The following is a 21,686-nucleotide window of genomic DNA, read 5'->3' as shown; positions in this document are numbered from 1 at the left end:
GAAGCATTGCTGCCTTCAACTATGGAGGCAGAGCACAACCATAATAGCTAGTAGCCATTGATAGCCCTCTCCTTCATGAATTTGTCTAATTCATGAGTAGAAGAAACATAGGCTGGTAGTAGAGATCTGCTCTGTGTGCAGAAGGGCTCAATCCCCAACCTGACATCTCCAGGCCGGACTTGGAAGGGCTTCTGTTTGAAACCATGAGAGATACTGCCACACAATTTCAACAATACTGAGCTACATAGATGGACCAATCACCTGAATCAGTTAAGGCAGCTTTCTATCTTCCTACTCCTGAGTTATGGTTACTCCCCTGGGCTCCAGTTAGGAGGTGGGTTGGGGTATAGGAACAATCCATCATTCTGATGCAGAACCAAATAATACAGAAAACTACAAAGTAAAGCAGATTACGCTCTGGCTATTTCTAATGTTTCATTGGGGTGTGGGGAGAACAAGCATTTAACAATATTTTTCCCCCACTTGGTTTTATACATCAGAAAGAAGCTCTGGATTGGGGTGGGGAGGGAGGGCACTAGGCAATTTTGCTTCTGTTTTTGTGGGTCACCTTGAAAGCAGCCGAATGGAAAATGAAAAGGAAGTTAGTTTAACCCTTTTGCCTGACCTGTTAGGCTGGCTGAGGCAGGCAGGAGAGCTTTGATTTCAGAAGTGCTTCCCCCCCCCCCCATCCATTCGCTCAGTTGGTTTAGCTTTGGTGCTTAAAAACACGCACACTTAAAAACAGTCTAGCCTTTCAGTAATTTCCCTGAAGTTCAAGAGAACTGCTGGTTAAAGAATCTTTAGAACAAGACTTAATAAGTGTCCACAAAGCCATGCCTGGGGTGAACTTTTGTCCTGGGCAAGACTTTAACACATGTGTTCTATGCTTTAAACATATGATAAATATGTTTTAATACGATGTTGCTTTAACAGGATTGCTTTATTGCTTATTTTAGTTATTGATGTTTATATTGTAATGTTTTAATGGGATGGTTTTATTGTGTGCCTTAATTATGGACAATTATATTTTAATGCTTGTGTCCCTGGATTTTATGCTTGAAAGTTTATTTTCACATTAAGTGGTTAACAACAGCAGCAGCAAATAGTTGATATTGTTTAATTCTGTATCTGAAATTTTAATGTTTTGTTCCCACCTCCCAGATTTTATTCTTGTACACCACTCAGAAGCCTTTGGCATTAAGAGGTAAAATCACCCTAATCATCATAGAGGCTCCCCAAGTTTGCAACTGCCACACTCAGATTATGAATGTCCCATAATACAAAGACATTCCCATGAGGCCCCAACATAACATCTGGATGCCACAGGTTATCCATCCCTGCTGTGATGCTTGCCTGAAACACAAGGCAAGCATTAACAGTCCCCGAGTTCTTCTCTGGGCCAGATTTTAAACTGAGCCAGAGAAGAATTCACTCCTCCCATCAGTCTCCCCACTCCTTCCCATGCACATGCCTTCTTCCCCTGGTCTTGTTTACTTCACCCCCCAGCATACACATTGTGTAGATGCAAGGGAGGAGGAAGACAGGGGATAGATCCTGCAGGATCAGGTAGGTCGGGGTAGTGGTGGTTGGAAGCTGGTGGGTGAGAAAGGATCAGACTAGGGCTGTGCACTAGATTTATCCAAGACCTAAGCCAAAACTGGCATATTCAGAGGAACGTGGTCTTAGGACGAGTCAAGCACAAACAGTAATGGACTGCTACAAGTCAGGTTGGAAGGCCCAGCATTATCGGTGGCTGTCAGGGGATGGGGCATCTGGCAGGAAAGAGAGGAAGGCATCAGGTGGGAGCACCCTGCAAAAAGGTCAGGACCTACCTTGACCACTCATTTCATCTTCTAGCAGAAGGTAGGATAAGATCCTGCTGCCTTTTACCTGCCTGAGGCAGCAATAAATCTTTCCCAGAGAACTTTGGGAATTGTAGCTCTCTGTGAGGGGGGTTGGGGGAGGCTCTAAAGAACTCTGAGCACCCTTAAGAACCTACAGTTCCCTTGAATTTTCTTTTTTTTAGGGAAGCCACAGCTGCTAAAGTGGACTAATAGTGCCTTAAAGGTATGGTGCAGATGTGGCTGTCGTTTCTGCATCTTCTGCTATCAGGCGATTTCCCCTTCCATAGTTCATAGCATCTCTTTCAGATTATATATTGCTTGTGTAATGAATTGCTTTAAAGAGGGCTTTAAGAGACCTTTCTTCTTCTAAATATTACACCAGGAAAAAAACATTAGAATTATGAAAAGACAGTTAAACCAGGAAATCTCACAGTTTAGGGAAAACTTACCATATGCTTCATAACTCTAGGACACAATGGGGCATCCTTTTAACTATGTCCTTAACGCCCCTGATTGGAGCTTGGTGCTGGAGGACATATGTTGCTTTCATAATCTTGCATTTATGTACAGCCCACACCTTCTTTTAAACATTAATCTTCTTTTAATGCACCACTGTGGTGTGTGTGTGAATAATCTTTTATCATTTTTTGGAGGCATTAAATGTGAAAGAAATGAGTACATCACATTTGAAATGATTCAACTTTAAAAAAAAACAAAAAAAACCCTTTAGTATTAACATCAAAATTTACAAATATCACAAGCACAAATTAATGATCCACCAGTCTCTTTCACAAATACAATATTCATAACAACTGCATTTTAAAAGCTACCCGTTCTAACATCTCTGGCCATAACTCTATATAATTCAGTAGTCTTTTTTTGTCCTTCTTAATGATACCCCCCCCCCCTCTTTTGCCATCAGTTTTATCCAATTCATAACTCCTGAGAGGGAATTTTACTGCAAAACACACACACACACACACACACACACATATATATATATATTCTCATTTTATTGTGGGTGTATTCTCCAGCATGTTCTTGACACAAATAATAGTGCATTAGCAGTGGGTTCCTTTCTGATTTACTTTGTTCTGTGCTTCTCCCTCAATGCTACCATATTCTTGGTGTCCTGAGGGGGCTACAATGCAACAAAAGTCAACAGAAATAAATCAGAACATTTATGGAATCAAAGGTTAGAGGATTTCAGCAGGAAGTTAGGGAATATATGCACTGAATAGAAATGAAGAATGGTGACCGCCCCAAACCTTTCACAGGTGCAAACACTATTGACAGTGGGGTCACGTGTGAACCCCCTGATAGCATCATGGGCAGAAATCATAATGACTTCACAATAAAAAAAGAATATCTTGAGGGGCCCTAAAATCTTACATCTCTAGCAATTACTTTGTACTGCTGTGTAAATCCATCTTGGTCTGTATGGTGTTTGATACCACTGATAAAGGGTCATTGTTTTTTATAAAAGTTTCGAGATGTTAGTCTCGGTACGATCTTTGCCCATAACCATCTCCATCCAGATATGTTTCATTTCTGCCCTGGATCTTTTTTCGATTTCGTTTCCAGACCTATTTCTTTGTAGCTGAACCACCTTCTTGTTCAGCAGAATTATGGATGCTCCAGGGATTCCTGCAGATACTCTCTGAATGCCTGGCTTTCGCACATGATGTCGGTGGAATACGATGTTGGCTCTCTGTCATAATAAGGCCTTTCTGACAGTCCTCAGAAGAGTACAGAGAATTCATGAATCCCATTCACCTTATGCCCTTAAAAGCTTGGCACATCCTACAGATTTGGTTTGAATTTTTGAGAGAGAGAGAGAGAGAGAGAGAGAGAGAGAGAGTCTCATATTATGTGCAAGATCCCCCCTTTTTTTGCCTTGGCCAGAAGAAAACTCAGTGATGTGCCCCCCCCCCCATATCCACAGGAATACCTTACTGTAAATGCTATAGAATGATAAACCACCCAATGAACCAAAGAACCTGGCACATTTTTCTTTTTCCCTTTTTTGTCTGGCCTCATTTTGCTCCCAAACATAAACATATTCCCTTTAAAATGCATCTTCAAAGTCTACTTCAGCTCCTGCCCTTTGGGGACTTGACATATCAAAAGAAACTTGCTGACATAAACTGGTATGTGGAGTTTGATCTATTCTAATATATGATTTTAATGTTTCTCATTTTCCTGGCTTGCCAATTCACATCTATCATACATTGTCACATTTAAGTTTCCTAAATTACTGCTTTTAACTCTTTTTTTGTCACTTCTTTGCCAAATAGATATATTCTAAAGCTCTGCTATTCCCCTCACCCCTTACTCCATGATTGTATCTTAATATTAATAGGTTGAGGGGAAAATGGAAATTTTGCTCACTTAAGGAGACAGCAATTTTTTGATAGGGTTTTGGAGATTCAATATTGTCCTGCTTTTCAAATCCAAGGCTTGACTTAATCTCAAGGCGCATAAAATGAAATTCGGGATGGCAAATCAAACAACAGAAAGGGCGAGGCATGCGGAGAGCTACCCTGAGCATTTTAATTATGGATTTGGGGAGGGGAGAGAGACTACAAAATATCTTGTATATCTATTTTGCAGGTAAAGAGACAATGCATTTCTTGTTAGAGGCAATGAAAAGTGTTACTGTGAATATGTTTGTTCTGTGCGGATATTGTAAAGTCTATTAAGCAAGGAAACGGTAGCTTTTTCAGCCTAAGAGTGACTTTCCTTTCTGGAGAACCTTCTGAGGGTGACATGACAGAGGCAGACAAGGCCCAGATGCAAAAGTGGGCAGTACAGTTAATATAATTATTTATCAAAAGTGCAGCAGGCTGCTTTTAACACACACTCACACAACCCTCTCTATCCTCCACCCAGATAAGCAAGGGGCATTGTAAGATGTCAATGAGATGTTTCAGCTCAAGGAAAACACTCTAGGAGGGTATGAAGCAAGACTGGCGAAGGATGGGAGTGCTGAGAGTTGCTAGGAAAGCCTTATTCAGTTCCCAGAGCTATAGCTCAGTTGGTTAGAACACAGTTCTGATAATTCCAAGGTTGCAGGTTCAATCCAGCTACATATTCCTGCACTGCAGGGAGTTGGACTAGATGAGCCATTCCTCAGGGTCCCTTCTGACTCTACAATTCTGATTCTATTGTTAACGTGGTACAATAGTGTTTTAAATGTGTGGTGGTGTGGATGCGGCCTAAATGAGTGAGCCAATGTCAGTCATATCCATTATATTCAATGGGTCTATTTTGAGTTAGACTGGAATTGGGTTGAGCCCAGGGATACAGTCCATTGGGATTTGGAAAGTACATTCAATGAGGGAGAATTTGGAGCGAGCCTAAATCCAAGATGGGGAAAATTGTGGCCTTCCAGATCTTGTTGGACTACAGCTGACATTATTTCTAACCATTTGCCATGCTGACTGGGGCTGATGGGAGCCAGACCCTAACAACATCTGGAATACTTCCTAACCTAAATGATACCGCCCATAGCCATTGGCTATCTTGATCAAATTCATAACTCTTACTGTTATGTACTGAGTTGAATAGGATCCAAACTGCAGCAGTCTGATTGGTCCTAGAACAATAGGATCCAAATCGCAGCAGTCTGATTGGTCCTAGAACAATGCAGCAGTCTGATTGGTTGGCAGGAACCACCCAATCATGCTCCAGATATAAGTGAATCCACAACCTGATTGGCTTACAGTAGAATTCCAGAATTAGCCAATCATGTGCAGCCTATTGTGTAAATAATGTATATAAAGCAGATACTTTGAGGGGACATTCATTCCTCCTCACCACTATGAGCTGAATAAAGAGCATGAAATCACTTTGCGACTCTGAGTATATTTCACTGGCGACGAGGATGGGATCCCGCTGAGCTGACTGCCACACACAGCACCGCAGCACCGCCACCTGCCGCACCGCTGCCTCGCACCGTGTATCCAGGCTTCAGCTCCGGGACACAAGGACCTCAGAATGGCAACCGACAGCAGCTTCTCGCCGTTCAACCCAGCATCTGGAGACTGGGAAGCGTATGCCTCCCGTTTCACCTTCCTCCTAGAAGCCAAAGGGGTCACCGATGAAGAAGACGCCAAGAAGAGGGCGATATTCTTCAGCGTCTGCGGAGAGGAGACGTTTGAAATCGCCCGGGCTCTCCTTGCGCCTGAAGACGTCGCTACTGTTCCATACAAAACAATAATGGAACAGCTGAAGGTGCACTTTTCGCCACAGCCCTCAGTGGTGGCTCGTCGAAATGCCTTCTACGCAAAGCGGCAAGCCCCCGGGGAAACCATAACTGGGTTTGTGACCTCTCTCCGCCAAGCCGCCCGGTTCTGCAACTTCTCAGAGCTGGAGAACATGCTTCGGGACCGCCTCGTCGGTGGCCTGGAGGATGAGAAGCTGCAACGACGCCTCTACGCTAAGAAGGACCTAACGTTCCAGGTTGCTCTGGAGGAGGCCCTGGCAACGGAAGCTGCCAAGAGGTCGACGCAAGAGGCACGGCCGAGACTGCCACCCCAACCGAGGGTCCACCACGAAGACCTCACCGACGACTCAGGATCTGACAGGGAGGAGGTGCACCGAGTACAGCAGCGCACTCAAGCAGCCCACATACCACAGCTGCCTCGACGAGAAGGAGGGAACTGCGCAAGCTGCGGGGATAGTCACGAGAGGAGGACCTGCCGTTTCCGCAACGCAGAGTGCAGGCAGTGCAGAAAATTGGGACACATCGCCCGGGTGTGTCGAGCTCGGTCCACCCGACGCCAGGCATCAGATGACCAATCCAAGAGCCCCAGGTCCCGGGGCCCAACGCACCAAGGCAACTCGACGGAGCTCACGGACTTCCAGGTATACCAGTTGCCCCACCCCAACGTAGAGAAAATTTATGTAGAGGTACAGATAGAGGGCGCCCCATGCCGCATGGAGCTTGACACGGGTTCAACTCTATCCATAATCTCGGCAAAGACCTTAAGGAAACTGTGTCCTACTGGGGGTCCCAAACTCAGGCCGGCCCCATTCACCCTCCGGGACTTCCAGAAACGTAAGGTCCCCACAATGGGGGTGGGGACCTTCAGGGTGCAATACCGAGGGCGGACGCGGCAACTGGACTTGCTTGTGGTCAAGGGCCCCTACATTAGCTTACTGGGATTGGCATGGTTTGGACCACTGGGGCTAGCCATCACCGGGGTGAACCACACTACCTTACAAGTGGACGTGGACGCCATATGCAAGGAATTTCCAGGAGTTTTCGATGGGAAATTGGGACAGTATACGGGCCCCCCCATTGCGCTACAGCTTGACCCCGCAGTACGACCGGTCAGGCTCAAGGCCCGCCGGGTCCCGTTCGCCCTGAAACCCCGTATAGACGAGGAATTGGACCGGCTCGTGGAGCAAGGAGTGCTGGAGCCGGTGCCTAATGCCCCCTGGGAAACCCCAATCGTCACACCTGTCAAGCCCAATGGTTCGGTCCGCATCTGCGCAGACTACAAATGTACCATAAACAAGGCCCTCACGGCCCATGCATACCCAGTGCCAGTGGTCAGCCATGTCCTTGCCACCCTGGCTGGGTCGAAAATTTTTGGCAAGCTGGACTTGGCCCAAGCATATCAACAGCTGCCAGTAGATGAGGCCACAGCAGAGGCACAGACGATTGTGACGCACAGAGGAGCCTTCAGAGTAAAGCGGCTGCAATTCGGTGTCAGTGTGGCACCAGGAATATTCCAGAATCTAATGGACTCGCTCCTTAAAGGGATTCCTGGCGTCACCCCCTTCTTCGATGATGTGTTGATTGCCGGGCCCACACCAGAGGAGTTTGAGGACCGCCTCCGCACCGTTCTGCACCGTTTCCAGACGGCGGGTCTCAAGGTGAAGCGGGAAAAATGCCTACTAGGAGTGCCTCAGGTGGACTTTCTGGGATTTATGGTGGACGCAGAAGGGGTCCACCCGACTGGGGACAAGGTACGGGCCATTTGTGATGCCCCAGCGCCCAAGAGCAAGACTGAACTTCAGGCCTTCTTGGGACTATTGAACTTTTACCATTCCTTCCTTCCCCACAAGGCGGCGGTAGCGGAGCCCCTACACAGACTTTTGGACAAGCGGGCCCCTTGGGTGTGGGGCCAGCGCCAGGAGGCTGCATTCCAGGGAGTCAAGGACTTGCTTGTCTCAAACTCAGTCTTGGCACACTTCGACGAGAGGCTGCCGGTGGTGCTAGCATGCGACGCCTCACCCTATGGCATTGGCGCTGTCCTGGGACACCAACTCCCGGATGGAAGAGAGGTACCGGTAGCATACTTTTCCCAGACACTCAACGCAACCGAGCGGAACTACTCACAAATAGACAAGGAGGGGCTGGCAATTGTGAAGGGAGTAAAAAAATTCCATGATTTCTTGTACGGGCGGCCCTTCACCGTGGTGACTGACCACAAGCCGTTGCTTGGCTTGTTCGCCCCCGAAAAGCAGACCCCCCAAGTGCTGTCTCCTCGCGTCCTCAGGTGGTCAATTTTCCTTGCCAGCTACCAGTATGCACTGATTCACCGACCTGGGAAGGCAATGGGCCATGCAGACGCCCTCAGCAGGCTACCACTACCGGAAACAGGCCCCGACCCAGCACCCGCACAAGAGGTTATGAGCCTGGAGCTGCTTCCCGACCGCCCCATTCAGGCACAAGAAGTTGCACACCATTCCAAGAAAGACAGGGTCATCTCCCGGGTCCTGGACTGGGTGTGGAGGGGATGGCCCAGCAACAGCCCGGGGCCAGAATTCGCTGGCTACACAACCCGCAAACATGAACTGTCGGCCCACAAGGGGTGCCTGTTATGGGGAAGCAGGGTCGTTGTTCCCCAGCCCCTCCGCAAAAGGGTCCTCACAGCCCTACACGAGACACACCCAGGGGTAGTAAGAATGAAGGCCCTGGCCAGGAGTTATGTGTGGTGGCCGGGGATCGACGGAGACATAGAGGCCTGGGTCAAACACTGCCAGGCCTGCCAAGAATCCCGCCCAGATCCCCCAAGGGCCCCAGTCCAGTCCTGGGAGTCCGCCCGAGCACCATGGTCACGCCTGCATGTGGACTTCGCTGGCCCCTTTCAGGGGAAAACATTCTTCATAGTGGTGGACTCCTACACCAAATGGCTGGAAGTCGCACTGGTACCATCCACTTCTACATCCGCAGCCATCCGGGTACTACGCAGGCTGTTTGCAACCCACGGGCTCCCTGACACTCTCGTCTCAGACAACGGGACTGCATTCACGTCAGGAGAATTCCAAACCTTCACAGCGCAGAACGCCATCCGCCACATCCGTTCGGCGCCATTCCACCCTGCCACCAATGGCCAAGCAGAACGCATGGTGCGGACCACCAAGGACACCCTTCGCCGCATGACGCAAGGGGATTGGGAGTACCGCCTTGCCACATTCCTCCTAGCACAGCACAGCACCCCCAGCTCAACGACTGGCCGGAGCCCCGCTGAACTACTAATGGGTCGGCGCCTTGCAATCAGATTGGACCGCCTTCACCCCGATAGAGCTCAGGATGAGGTAGTGGTGGGGGAAGGCAGGAACCCCCGGACCTTCGAGGCCCAGGACCCAGTGTACGCAAAGAATTTTGGGGCAGGCCCAGCATGGGTACCCGCCACAGTCACCAGGGTCACTGGCCCCGTGTCATATGAGGTGCTAACGGATGGGGGGCAATGCTGGCGCCGCCACTGCGACCAGATACGGCGACGATTCCCGGGAGAAAACCAGGAGGAGGAAAGGTCAGAGGAGTCCCAAGGGAACAGAGCGGCAGTGAGGCCCATAGAGCAGGAGGGGCCAGCAGGAGAGGCAGAATCAGTAAATACAGAGAGGACCCGTGAGGCCGAAAGGACACCGGAACCAGAACCACGACTGAGCGAGCCGGTTGCGCCAGACCAAACAGGCCCATCACAGCCAGCATCCTTGGAACACGAGCCAGAACCTGAACCCCGGACCAGGGAACACCACAGGCCGCAACGCACACGTAGGCCGCCGGCGTACCTCGAGGACTATGAATGTGACCTCCCGGGCAGGACTGGAACTTAGAGGGGAGGGGTGTTATGTACTGAGTTGAATAGGATCCAAACTGCAGCAGTCTGATTGGTCCTAGAACAATAGGATCCAAATCGCAGCAGTCTGATTGGTCCTAGAACAATGCAGCAGTCTGATTGGTTGGCAGGAACCACCCAATCATGCTCCAGATATAAGTGAATCCACAACCTGATTGGCTTACAGTAGAATTCCAGAATTAGCCAATCATGTGCAGCCTATTGTGTAAATAATGTATATAAAGCAGATACTTTGAGGGGACATTCATTCCTCCTCACCACTATGAGCTGAATAAAGAGCATGAAATCACTTTGCGACTCTGAGTATATTTCACTTACGTTGATAAATATTAGTCTGATGGGTTTTGGTATTACCTAAAACTCATTCCCAAGTCACTGTTTTCATACTTGAAGAGGATATGACCATGGGCTAGAGGAGCTAGTGAAGACCTTTAATTTTCATTAAAATCTCCCTTTTGCTATTCACCGCTGCCAAATTTAATGCAACACAAGTAACATTTACTTGTTTCTCAGTGCCACAAGGCACCAAGGTTAGCTATTCATCTTAACCTTCCATTTGGAAGCCTAACTTAATTCTGACTTAATTAACATGCTGCTGTTTGGTATTTTTCACAGGGAAAATGCAAACAAATATGGTAATCCATCACGGGAAATTTGTCTTAATTAGCATAACGTTCACTGGGTGATTTCATGCATTCCGAACCACAGTGGACTCCTGAACTGAGGGCCTTAACAGGAAGTAGAGAAATTGCTTGAAAAGGCAATTTCATAGGTCCTGAAGAAGTGTCTTTAAATTAAATGCAAATTATGTTAGAGGATGATCCACATGACATATAATTTGCAACACTCTTCTGTGGGGCTTGTTCTCTGTTATAGGATATTTTCCATGAGCGAAAATATTTCAAGGTGCAATTATTCTCTACCCTTTATTAATACAGTAACTATTGCTTGGTCTCTATGATGAGATGTCCTGGGGCTTCAGTTTGCAGAGGATTCACACTAAAAGATTTTGCATTTCAAATGTAACCGTGCTTTGTACACATTTCTGTGTGTTCCAAAATATGTCATAGTGCACTCACAGGGTTCCTTTTCTTACACAGGCCTGCCCATCATAGGAGCACAGGAAGCTGGCTTATACTGAGTCTGACCATTAGTCTATCTAGCTTAGCATCATGAACACTAACCTGGCAGCAGGTCTCCAGGGTTTCAGGCTGGGACAATCCCAGCCCTATCTGGAGACACCAGGGACGTTCAGTCCATGTCAGAGCTGAAGTCAGATGCAGGTTGGCAAGAAAGAAAGCAAATCTCTGATACCAGTGAAGTTAACTCTTTATTCAAGGAAACGGAATGCAACTCAGCCTAGTGGTCTCAGCAACCCTTCCCAGTAGGTCTTGCCTCTATGGAGCCATTGCCAGGACTGAAAGTTCTTGCCTTCTACCAGCCTTAAGGCCCCTGCCCTCCAGGATGTTTCCTAAGCCGTTTCAGACGACGTCTGCGCACCTCTAACCTCTGTCCAGCTCTTCTCATTACTCTGCACGTTCTTGGAGCCAGTGGGGAGGGGAGCTTGCCATAGCAGGAAGGGGAGACTCCATGGCTTCTTCAGCAGTCTTTTCCCCCCACCTCCACTGCTTCAGCTTCAGAGTCTGAATTGCTCCCTGTCACTGACTCTTCTTGCTCACTAAAGCCTGTTGCTCTTCAGCATCCAGCCCCAATATTCTCCCTCTGACTTCTCTCCAGTGTCCAACCACCAATCCCCTAGCTCTGAGCCTTCTTCCTCTTGGGGGTTCCCCAGCTGGTGCCTCTTCATCCAGCCAGTCCCTGACATGAACCTGGTGCCTTTTGCATATAAAGTAAGCACTCTGCCACTACGGATGGGTGAATTTCAGTCAATTTTGATTTCTCTCTGTTTCTCATTTTTTCTAGTCACTACAATTCTACATCTCCTCTCTCTCTCTCTCTCTCTCTCTCTGTATGTGTGTGTGTTTATTCCTCACAAAATTTCATCAGTCTATTAGTGTGAATTTCTTCTAATATACACATTTGTGTATGCAGTGTCTCCCTGCTTTGCTGGTCCATTTCCACCTGGTGTGGGGAGGGAGGGCCCTGATTCCAACTACCAAAGCTGCTCCTGAACCTACCAGAGACCATCTTGATGTAAGTCTGGGAAAATGTGGTGCTCAGGATGCCTAGAGATGGTCGGGAGGGTGTTTAGAAGTTTCTATTGCAGTCAATATTTAATTTTCGTGGTGCATTATTTTTGATGTTTTGGGAAAGTGTGAATTTTGAAAGAAGGCTGTGTATTGTTTCAGAATGTTTGGTAGGCAGATTATGTAGGTTCACCTTTAAATCCAAAGGCTATTAAATTTCCCACCCCACCCCAACTATTACTGAGCTACAGCCCTATCCATCGTAACAGCAACCATTTTGTCCAACCTAAAGGCAGATGAGGTTTTATAATTGCTCAAAAAGCATGCTGAGTTAAAAAAAAAAAAAAAAACTCCAGAAAAGTCTGGGAGACATTTAAACAGACAATTAATTTCCATTTCTCTTTCTGTGATAAACGGGCAGCAGCCCAAAAAAGCATTTTCAGCATTATCGGAAGTTATATAATTCTCTTTTCTCCATTTGCCCTTTCTATAATGGCCCATAGTTCAACTGAGAGTAAAAACTGCCGTCTCAGCGGCAATGTGAGGTAATTCTCATTCCAGGCTTTGGCATGAGCATCGTCTCCTACAGTTGTCAGGGAGTATTCAGAGAGAGATTGTTGATGCTGCGTCCCTTTTGGCAAAATGTCACTTTATTTTTAGGTGTAGGCAGTGAAGAAGAGAGTCCATTCCACCTCATCCTGGAAGGAACATTACACAGAAAACCAGTGGCTGGCATCAACTAAGTTTTACTTAGGCCACATTCACACCATGCAGTTAAAGCATTACAATACTACTTTAAGCAGTCATAGCTTCCTCCAATGAATTATGGGAACTGTAGTTTGCTAAGGATGCTGTGAGTTGTTAAGAGACCCCTATTCCTCCTCATAGAGCTGCAATTCTCAGAGTGGTTTAAAAGTCCATGCATCATCCCAGGGCCACCAAGCTAAGTCCTTCCCCTCAAAATTCCTCAGGCAATCATCTGGAATGGGGTCTTGTGGAAATGTAACTTTTAAGGGGAGAATTTTCAATAGGAAGAGAATGCACTGGAGATTCATAGTACAGTGGTACCTTGAGTTACAAACGCCTCAGGTTACAAACTCCACTAACCTGGAAGAGTTACCTCAAGTTGAGAACTTTGCTGCAGGATGAGAACGGAAATCATGTGCCGCTGGCGCAGCAGCAGCAAGAGGCCCCATTAGTGAAAGCACGCCTCTAGTTAAGAACAGTTTCAGGTTAAGAACGTACCTCTGGAACGAATTAAGTTTGTAACTAGAGGTACCACTGTATCTCAGTTAATGGCGGCTGGTGCTCCTTGGGACTGGTATGGAAGAAGATAGGAAGACCAACAGTAGGTGGCGCTATTGGTAATGACAAGCACAGCCACCCACTGACTGGTTGTAAGTAAAAAGGCAGGCTGGTGAGGGCTGGTTGAAGGCAGACAGAGGTTGGTGGTGCAGTGGCCTATTGACCTTAATGGATCAGCCTCCACTAATTGGAGAGTGTCTGTTTATATTACTATTCTTTGGTGTAATATATCTGTTTACAAATTTACAGAAATTAAAAAGCACACAGAAGCACACAGACAGGAAGTGGCAGTCTCAATGCAAATCCATGATATAGAAATCCAAAAATCTTTGGCCTGCCAATTCTGAAAAGGTACTATATCTGCTTTCCTTGTATGCTCTAGCCCAGTTCACATGTTGCTCACAGGAAGTAGACATCACAGGATTCATTAGGGGTTGGTCAAAACAATATCCCCAGTAATGCAGGTGGAGCCAGGCATACAGCCCAACCCTCCAGTAATTTCATGGCACCCCCTTCACGTGACTAACCAACAACAACAGGAATGGCAGGATTCAGCTGTATCTTGACTCACAATCTTGTTCATACAGGAAGGGATTCAAACTCAGCATCTCCAGGTTGGGTTGGGAAAGACACCTGTCTGAGCCCCTGGAGAGCCAGTGAAGCCAAGGACAGCGAGGAGAAGACAAACAGATGTGAGAAGGTGCAGAAGCAAGGAGAACAAAAGGGAGCCGAAAAGCATCGAAGCTACATGAATATGCTCATCAGTGACAGAAATAACTGAATGCACAAGCCATTTTTCAATGCTCATAAATCCAAAAGACCAAAGTAGGGATGTGTATCGTTGGCTCAGCCCTCTTTCTGGATGCCATCTTCCTTCTGATTGAATTACAATTGAAGGTGGGGGTGGGCTGCACTGATGAAATTCACCTTCCATCCTGCGCTCGCGAACATAAATCAAAACCGTGTCCCTCCAAAACAGGTTCATTATTTTGAGCGTCACGTCCAGGCTGCTGCTCATCAAGGATCTCCATATTTTTGTTCTTTATGGCACTGGCACACCACACAAATTTAAATCTAAAATTGCCCTCTGCAGCAGGAAGGGCCATATTTAAAGCATGTCTGTCCTCATCAGGGAGTGACATATTGGCAGAGGGGTGATTCTTGCAGTGGCTAATTCATAATTTATGCAGTGGATAAAAAGGCGCTTCTGTCTTAAAGTCAACAGCTGAACACTTTAGCAGTATCAGTATTAAATTGGGGTGGAGGGCTGGCATTTCTGCAATTTCTTTACATTTTATCAGAGCCCACTAAGTGGGTTTTTGGTTAATATGATGAATCATATCTGCAAATTGCGTGGACAGGCGGAGTCCCCCAAACCCTGGGCGGCCCCAGTGTGGAATAACATCTCAAGACAACGAGCTATGGGATTAAAATTGGCCACAACTTTATTAGGTTTCAGATGTGGGTAGACCTTGGCTCAGGCATTGGGCATTTATCCCTCCCAGTCCCCCGCCGGGGATCTGGGGAACATCAGAGTTATCCAGTGGGTGGGGTAGGATGGGCTGGCTCTGGAGAACATATGTTCAAGGAGAGAGAGCCCGTCCCCATTACACCGCCATCGTAGGGCAGAGCAATGATGACCTCTAGGCGTATGGCCAACGCCTCCCCTCAATCAACCCCTTTAACGGGGAACCCTGGTATCGCCGCTGCAAAGAGGAAGGGGGTGTGGGTCACCGCTGCATGCCCCCCCCCCCCCATTCAGGGAAGATAGACTAAAGGATTCTGCCCAAGGCCTGATACCGCCAAAATTGTGACGTTTTGCTACGGGTAATGCAAACCTGCCAATGCAGGAGAATTCTTTTCCAGCCCTTCAACAGCGACCTTGACGTAGCCCCACCTGCATACCTGTAGAGAAATGGTTAACCTGCAAAAGAAGTTGTAACTGAGGGTGGGTAGGGTGGGAGAAGCTCTGGAGCCAACTGATGATTCCCAGGTAAGATCCTCCCCTATTGTGTGGGCAGGTGGTCCCTCCCCCTACCTGGCCTGGTCACCTTGGCAATGCTTCCCCAGGATTGGGCTGGGATTGGGCAACTGACTGAGGTATCCCACCTGGGGGGAGGCGAAGCCAAGCCTGTGCTAATGGTGCCGAATAGGGTCCAGGGGCTGCGCTTGACCACGCAAAGGGTGCCCCCCATTTAATGTGGGGAGCGGTCATTCTGCAACATCCTTACTAATGAATCATCAGTCTCCTATGGAAGTAAGTAAAACAAGAACAATTCCCCCCGGCCCCTAAGAATTTCACACACACTCAAATTCCCACTCCAATAATTTTCAAGTAACAATTGCTTTCCACATTAACTGATAGAGAACGGTTGCTTGTGGAGTGGGGGCAGAAGAAATTTTCAGTACCTCAACAGATATAATCTCACCCATGATGTGATGTAAATCTCAGAGATAATGGTATGTCTTTTATTTGTTTTGTGAAACATCTTCAACCCTGGCAGGGATGATAACTTTTTCTTTTCTTGAGCCCAAAAGCAGGGCCCTGAAGTCTGCAGTTCAGCAGAAAACAAGCCATTTTATTACTCTGTACTTCCCAAACCTGAAGAACGGAGCAGATTAAATGACTTCACAATGGGATAAAGGATTGCTTCGGCTTCCAGGAAAAAAAGTGAAAGTGCTATCAAGGTAATCACAACCCCCACTCCCCCCCCCACAAACCTCACACTTTTAATATTTAGATTCCGTAGCCTGCAGAGAACTTCTTTCTGCTTATCAGATTTACAAGAAGGGAGAGCCAGGAGATTTACCGAGTCAATACAGCTTCCTCAACTGCATTTCTCATCCTCAGTTACCAGTATATTATAAATTAAAGTGGATTGGCATGATAAATGCATAGGCAAGGCACTGTGATTTGTAAACAAGCTAAACTCTGAAGCAGAAATGGGCCCTTTGAAGGCCATAGGTAGATATTTGAAAAGCCAGAAAGTGCAGGATGCCCACACCCAAGGCGAGGATAGCTAGTGTGAGCAAAACTGTTCTAATTTCCTTTGAAAAGCCTTAGAATGATTTGCTGAAGTGGGAACTCATTCCCCTTAAATTTTCACTTGAAGGATAAGTTGAGGGCCATAAGAACTTAAGAAGAGCCTGCTTGATCAAGCCCATCTAGTCCAGCAAGGCCTGAGCACTCTCCCTTCTTGTGGTTTCGAGCAACTCGCATTCAGAAACATTCCTGCCTCCATCATGGCTAGTAGTCACTGACATCCTCATCAGCTACCCAAACCACAAGCCCACACAGACAGATTCATTTCTCACCCCTCTCTCCTTTTTCTTTTCTTTTATTTAAGAAATAAAAACAGATACAGAACTATGGCACACTTAGCAAACTTGTTGCACAAGTGCATGATACACACTAATTTGGCTTGAAATATAGAAGCTCCCAAGGCAGGCACCAGATTCCAGGGGAACTTTGGCACAGGGCTGCCAGTGCCTCCCCCCATACCCACCAATGCTGCCATGGCAGCACAGCTGGGGCCCCTGGGGCCCTTGGCCATTGCCCTGCCTAGCTGACTGCAGGTGTAGTGCCCAGAGGCTCCAGCCAATCAACTCTGTTGCTATGCTCTCCAGATTCTTTCAGTGCCAGATAAACCCCTCTGTTGTTTTCATCCTTTCAAGATGTGAAGCATTTGGGTAAGTTTTTCGGTGAAAAATACTTCAGATTGGTGCTGTTCATCTCTCTCCGAAACTGAGCTATATTAACACATGCTGCTGAAAAATAATCCTATAGTCAAATGAAATTATGGGCAGGATTCCGAGTTTTTGCTTTCGTTTTCCCTCACCTGGATATTAAACCAGAAGATCGAGGAGCAAATTCTCATGACACTACCCAAAAAATCCCCCACCACACGGTGCCCTGAATCTACACCCAATCAACACTGCATTAGATAAACCTGACGTCAAAAGGGTTATTTCCAGAGAGGGGCATTGTGAGACTCCTGCTCAGCCTCATACCCATTGTGTGCTTGTGTCCTTCAGGGTTCCATTCTGTCCTACTTAACAGAAATAAGTCCTGCCACTCACCACCTGGCCCAGGGCGGGGCCTGACAGGTCTATAAGAACTGCTGCTGTGACTACCACCCAGGAGGACTCCCCTGCTTAGCACCTGAGAGCCCCAGTCCTGCCACTCACCACCTGGCCCAAGGCAGGGCCTGATGGGCTCTATAAAGGACTGCTGCCACTGCTGCTGCTGGGCAGAGAGGGCTCTGTTTTGTTCTATTTTTGTTTTTTGTTTAAATTGCTGTTATTTTTTACCTAAGTCATTTTAAACTGTGATATTAATGCTGTATTCTTAGTTTTAGATTTTGATTGATGTGGAAATTGTTTTCCATTTCGTTGTGTATCTTTTTGATGTGGTTTATTTATTGTTTGTGACTTTTGTAATTATGTAAATCTTGTCATGCTGTAAGCTGCTTTGAGCATTGTTTTTTTAACTGTGGAAAGGCGGCATACAAATAAATGATGATGATGATGATAACAGGGGGTAACTAACCTGCAACAAACAGGCGGCACACACACCCCTTCCAAGAGACCTTCCCAAATTTGTCATTTTTTTTAAAAAAAGGTACATAATGACAGAGGAGCATCATAAAGTCAAATTGGAGGGAGGATAATGCCCTCGATCTAGGGAGTTCCAGGGTATAGAGGGGTAGGAAGAGTGGCAGTCAGTAGACAATAGGATTCTTCAGAGAACCATTATCACCAGCCTTTCACATTCCTCCAACTTTGGGGGAAGGTCATTTTGGCACAGCCCTCATGTTGCTATGGAAAGAAGAAGAAGAAGAAGAAGAAGAAGAAGAAGAAGAAGAAGAAGAAGAAGAAGAGGAGGAGGAGGAGGAGGAGGTGTTTGGATTTGATATCCCGCTTTATCACTACCTGAAGGAGTCTCAAAGCGGCTAACGTTCTCCTTTCCCTTCCTCCCCCACAACAAACACTCTTTGAGGTGAGTGGGTCTGGGAGACTTCAAAGAAGTGTGACTAGCCCAAGGTCACTGCATGTGGAGGAGCTGAGACGCGAACCCGGTTCCCCAGATTACAAGTCTATCGCTCCTAACCACTACACCACACTGGCTCTCTCACACTGGTGGATAGTCCACCTTTCCTCTGCCATGGGATGACATGGCAATCAAATTCACATGTTCACTGATTAGGATGGTCATTGCAAACCAGCATTTAGGAACCAAGTTCTCCTTGAGAACTCAGAAAACTTGCATCCTCCTCATCCTACACCATTCACTCTGACTAGGTACATCTCCTTGCATCATGACTTATGACCCATAAACTGAGTTGACCAGAAGTTGCTGCTGCATGTTGGTATCTGGTGTTTAATAGTGAGGTCTCAGTTGGGAGCAATGAACTTCTTATATGCTGGGACTGTGCACACAGCTCTGCCCTGGTCACCACCACCGGCTCCAGCAAGAAATCAATTGAGGGGGTGGGGCTAATGTTTAATTCCCTTCAGTGGGAGAAAATCAGAATTAACTGAGGGTGAGGATAACTGAAAGCAATTTAAATCACTTAAGCAAACATTTCCTCCATATCGCTAACAAATAGGGTTGGCTGGGATTGGAGATTGGTTGCAGGTCTGAGGGTATTGGCAGCGAGCTTTTTGTTCAAGTGGCGATCAGGCATTGGTATAGGTATTGTTATGTAGATGGAAGAGGGGAGGAAGTGCCATCACCTCCCCCGCATATTGAAGGGTAGTCCAATAAAGGATTCCGGGGGGCGTGGCCCTGTCCAAAGCCTATGGAGGTGAGGGCCTAAGGCACGCCCCCGAGCGGTGACCCCGGGGTGTTCCTAGTTGATGTGCATCAGCAGGACTCCCCCTACTGGTGGTTAACCCTTCCCGGACTTCAAGCGGACAGGCTGAAGCCGGATAGTCGGTTAGGACCAATGCCTAAGCCAATACCACTCATCACCTGTAACCAATAAAGTTGTGGCCATTTTTAGCCCATTAACCTAAATACTGTGTCATGTGTCTTTATTTCCAATGGGGGGAGGCGGGAACTCGCCACGCAAATAGTTCATTTTTTGACATGGCCAACATTTTTAACAGGAATGTTGAGCAGAATAGTTTTTGGCTCAGACCTAATTCCCACCTCCCCCATTTCCTCAGTTTTAAATAAATAAATAAAAAGTGGTCATGTAATATCCTTGATTGATTAGGTTTTCTCATCATTTAGAGTGACTTTGTCACTTTGTAGATGGGGGAAATTCTGTGTATCATAGAAAGGTTATATTTCAGGTGTCAGAAAGCCTTCTGTGAAAACAGGTTGTCAGGGGGAAAGAGAGAATGATAAATCAAAAGGCATCTAACACCATGTATGAAATACCTGTAACAATAGCTTCTCATCCCACTCTCGAGCCACTGATAGAGTATGATTTGTAATCCTAGTATGAAAAAGGCATGCCTTTCATTTGAAGCCAGCCTGGCAGACGGAGGAAGATAACAAGAGGGAGAATATTCAATTTGAAGATGCCTTCAAGGAAAGCCGTCAAAGAGCCCACCAAAAGATTTATCAGTGTTGAACTACAGATTCAATAAAATCTTTGACACCTTTAGATAAGAAAAGTAATATTTTATGATTCAGAGAGGGCCATAGGCTCGACTTAAGAGCACAGCCTAAGCAGCTTTGACTGTGCGGCTCAGACTCTGAATAAAGGATGAGTCTAAAACAGCCATCCCTGGAACGAAGGTTCATTGGAGGGTAGGCCCCAAGACTTTTTCCTTCACTGCTCAGAGACAAAAAATGCATTAATAAAATGAGTGTCCCTCACCCTTTTCTCTCTCACACAGCCCCATATTATACCATCACCCATCTTTCTCACTATCAGCTCTGATGTTAAATCAGTATCACTGCAAGGCTACGGGGTTCAATGCCCAGTTCAGAAATAATAATAATAATAATAATAATAATAATAATAATAATAATAATAATAATGCCTTGCAAGAGGTCATAAGTGAATGTGGAAAAAATATGCACCACATTCAACAACAGGAGGCAAATCTTCATACATACAACAAACCAAATTGTGGTTCCTTGTCCCCAGGATGACAACTATGAAGTCAGCCATTGATTGAGGTTTTTAGGCATGGCGGTGTATTTAACAGGGGGGGAGCGGGGGGGGGATGGGAAGAGCCTGCTTGACTGTTGCAACCCCTTTGAGATGGGTAGTTTGCCTAACTGTGCTAGGATTGCCCGATTGGGCAGAATACTTTATGTGATGTCAGGTGCAGGGCAGGTAAAGACACGGCTCAGCCGTGCTCAGTCAGCTTTTGCAGGCAGCAATGATCACCTGAGTGGCAGTACCTGAAAAGCCATTCTCCTCGCAAAGGAACAACATTTTGCAAACACCAATGGTCAATTGACTTCACAGCGTATGAATGAATGGAAACAGGTCACCTGACATCCTTGTGGCATGAAATGATTGTTTCTTGTGGTGTGAGATGGGCCACACCCCAATTGTGAAACTATAGTGGGGTGTGGGGTGGGAAGAGAAGTGGCCAAGATCTAGCTCCTCACCCCTGCTTTATAGACCTTGGTAAAACATCTATAAGCCTCACCAGGGCATTATTAGCCTCCAAAGAGAGCTCTAAACCCAGTAAAGAACCAGAGCTGATTCAGGGACTTTTATAGCCATTGCCTCTACCTGCCCTCCTGCTTGATCACATTCTGCAGCTTAGTAATAGTTTGGAGCTTCTATCTTCTATCCCAAGTAGATCACTGTGTGGCCACTAGTTTTTGAGATGTTCCTGGGTAATGGGGGAAGGATCAGGGATCAAGGGAAGACTTCAGATGGAGTCATGGCTGTGATCCAGGTGTTACTTTTGTTCTTTTTTTACCAACTGCTCTACATTCAAATCTAGGGACACGGGTGGTGCTGTGGGTTACACCACAGAGCCTAGGACTTGTTGATCAGAAGGTCAGCGGTTTGAATCTCAGCAACGGGGTGAGCTCCCGTTGCTCAGTCCCAGCTCCTGCCAACCCAGTAGTTCGAAAGCACGTCCAAGTGCAAGTAGATAAATAGGTACTGCTCCGGTGGGAAAGTAAATGGTGTTTCTGTGCACTGCTCTGGTTCACCAGAAGCGGCTTAGTCATGCTGCCCACATGACCCAGAAGCTGTACGCTGGCCAATAAAGGGAATTGAGTGCTGCAACCACAGAGTTGGTCACGACTGGACCTAATGGTCAGAGGTCCCTTTACCTTTACCTACATTCAAAAATATTGATTGGTG

This window comes from Podarcis tiliguerta (genome assembly GCF_965153285.1).
Source record: "Podarcis tiliguerta genome assembly, chromosome: 14".
Lineage (NCBI taxonomy): Eukaryota > Metazoa > Chordata > Lepidosauria > Squamata > Lacertidae > Podarcis > Podarcis tiliguerta.
This window is presented reverse-complemented; position numbering follows the sequence as displayed.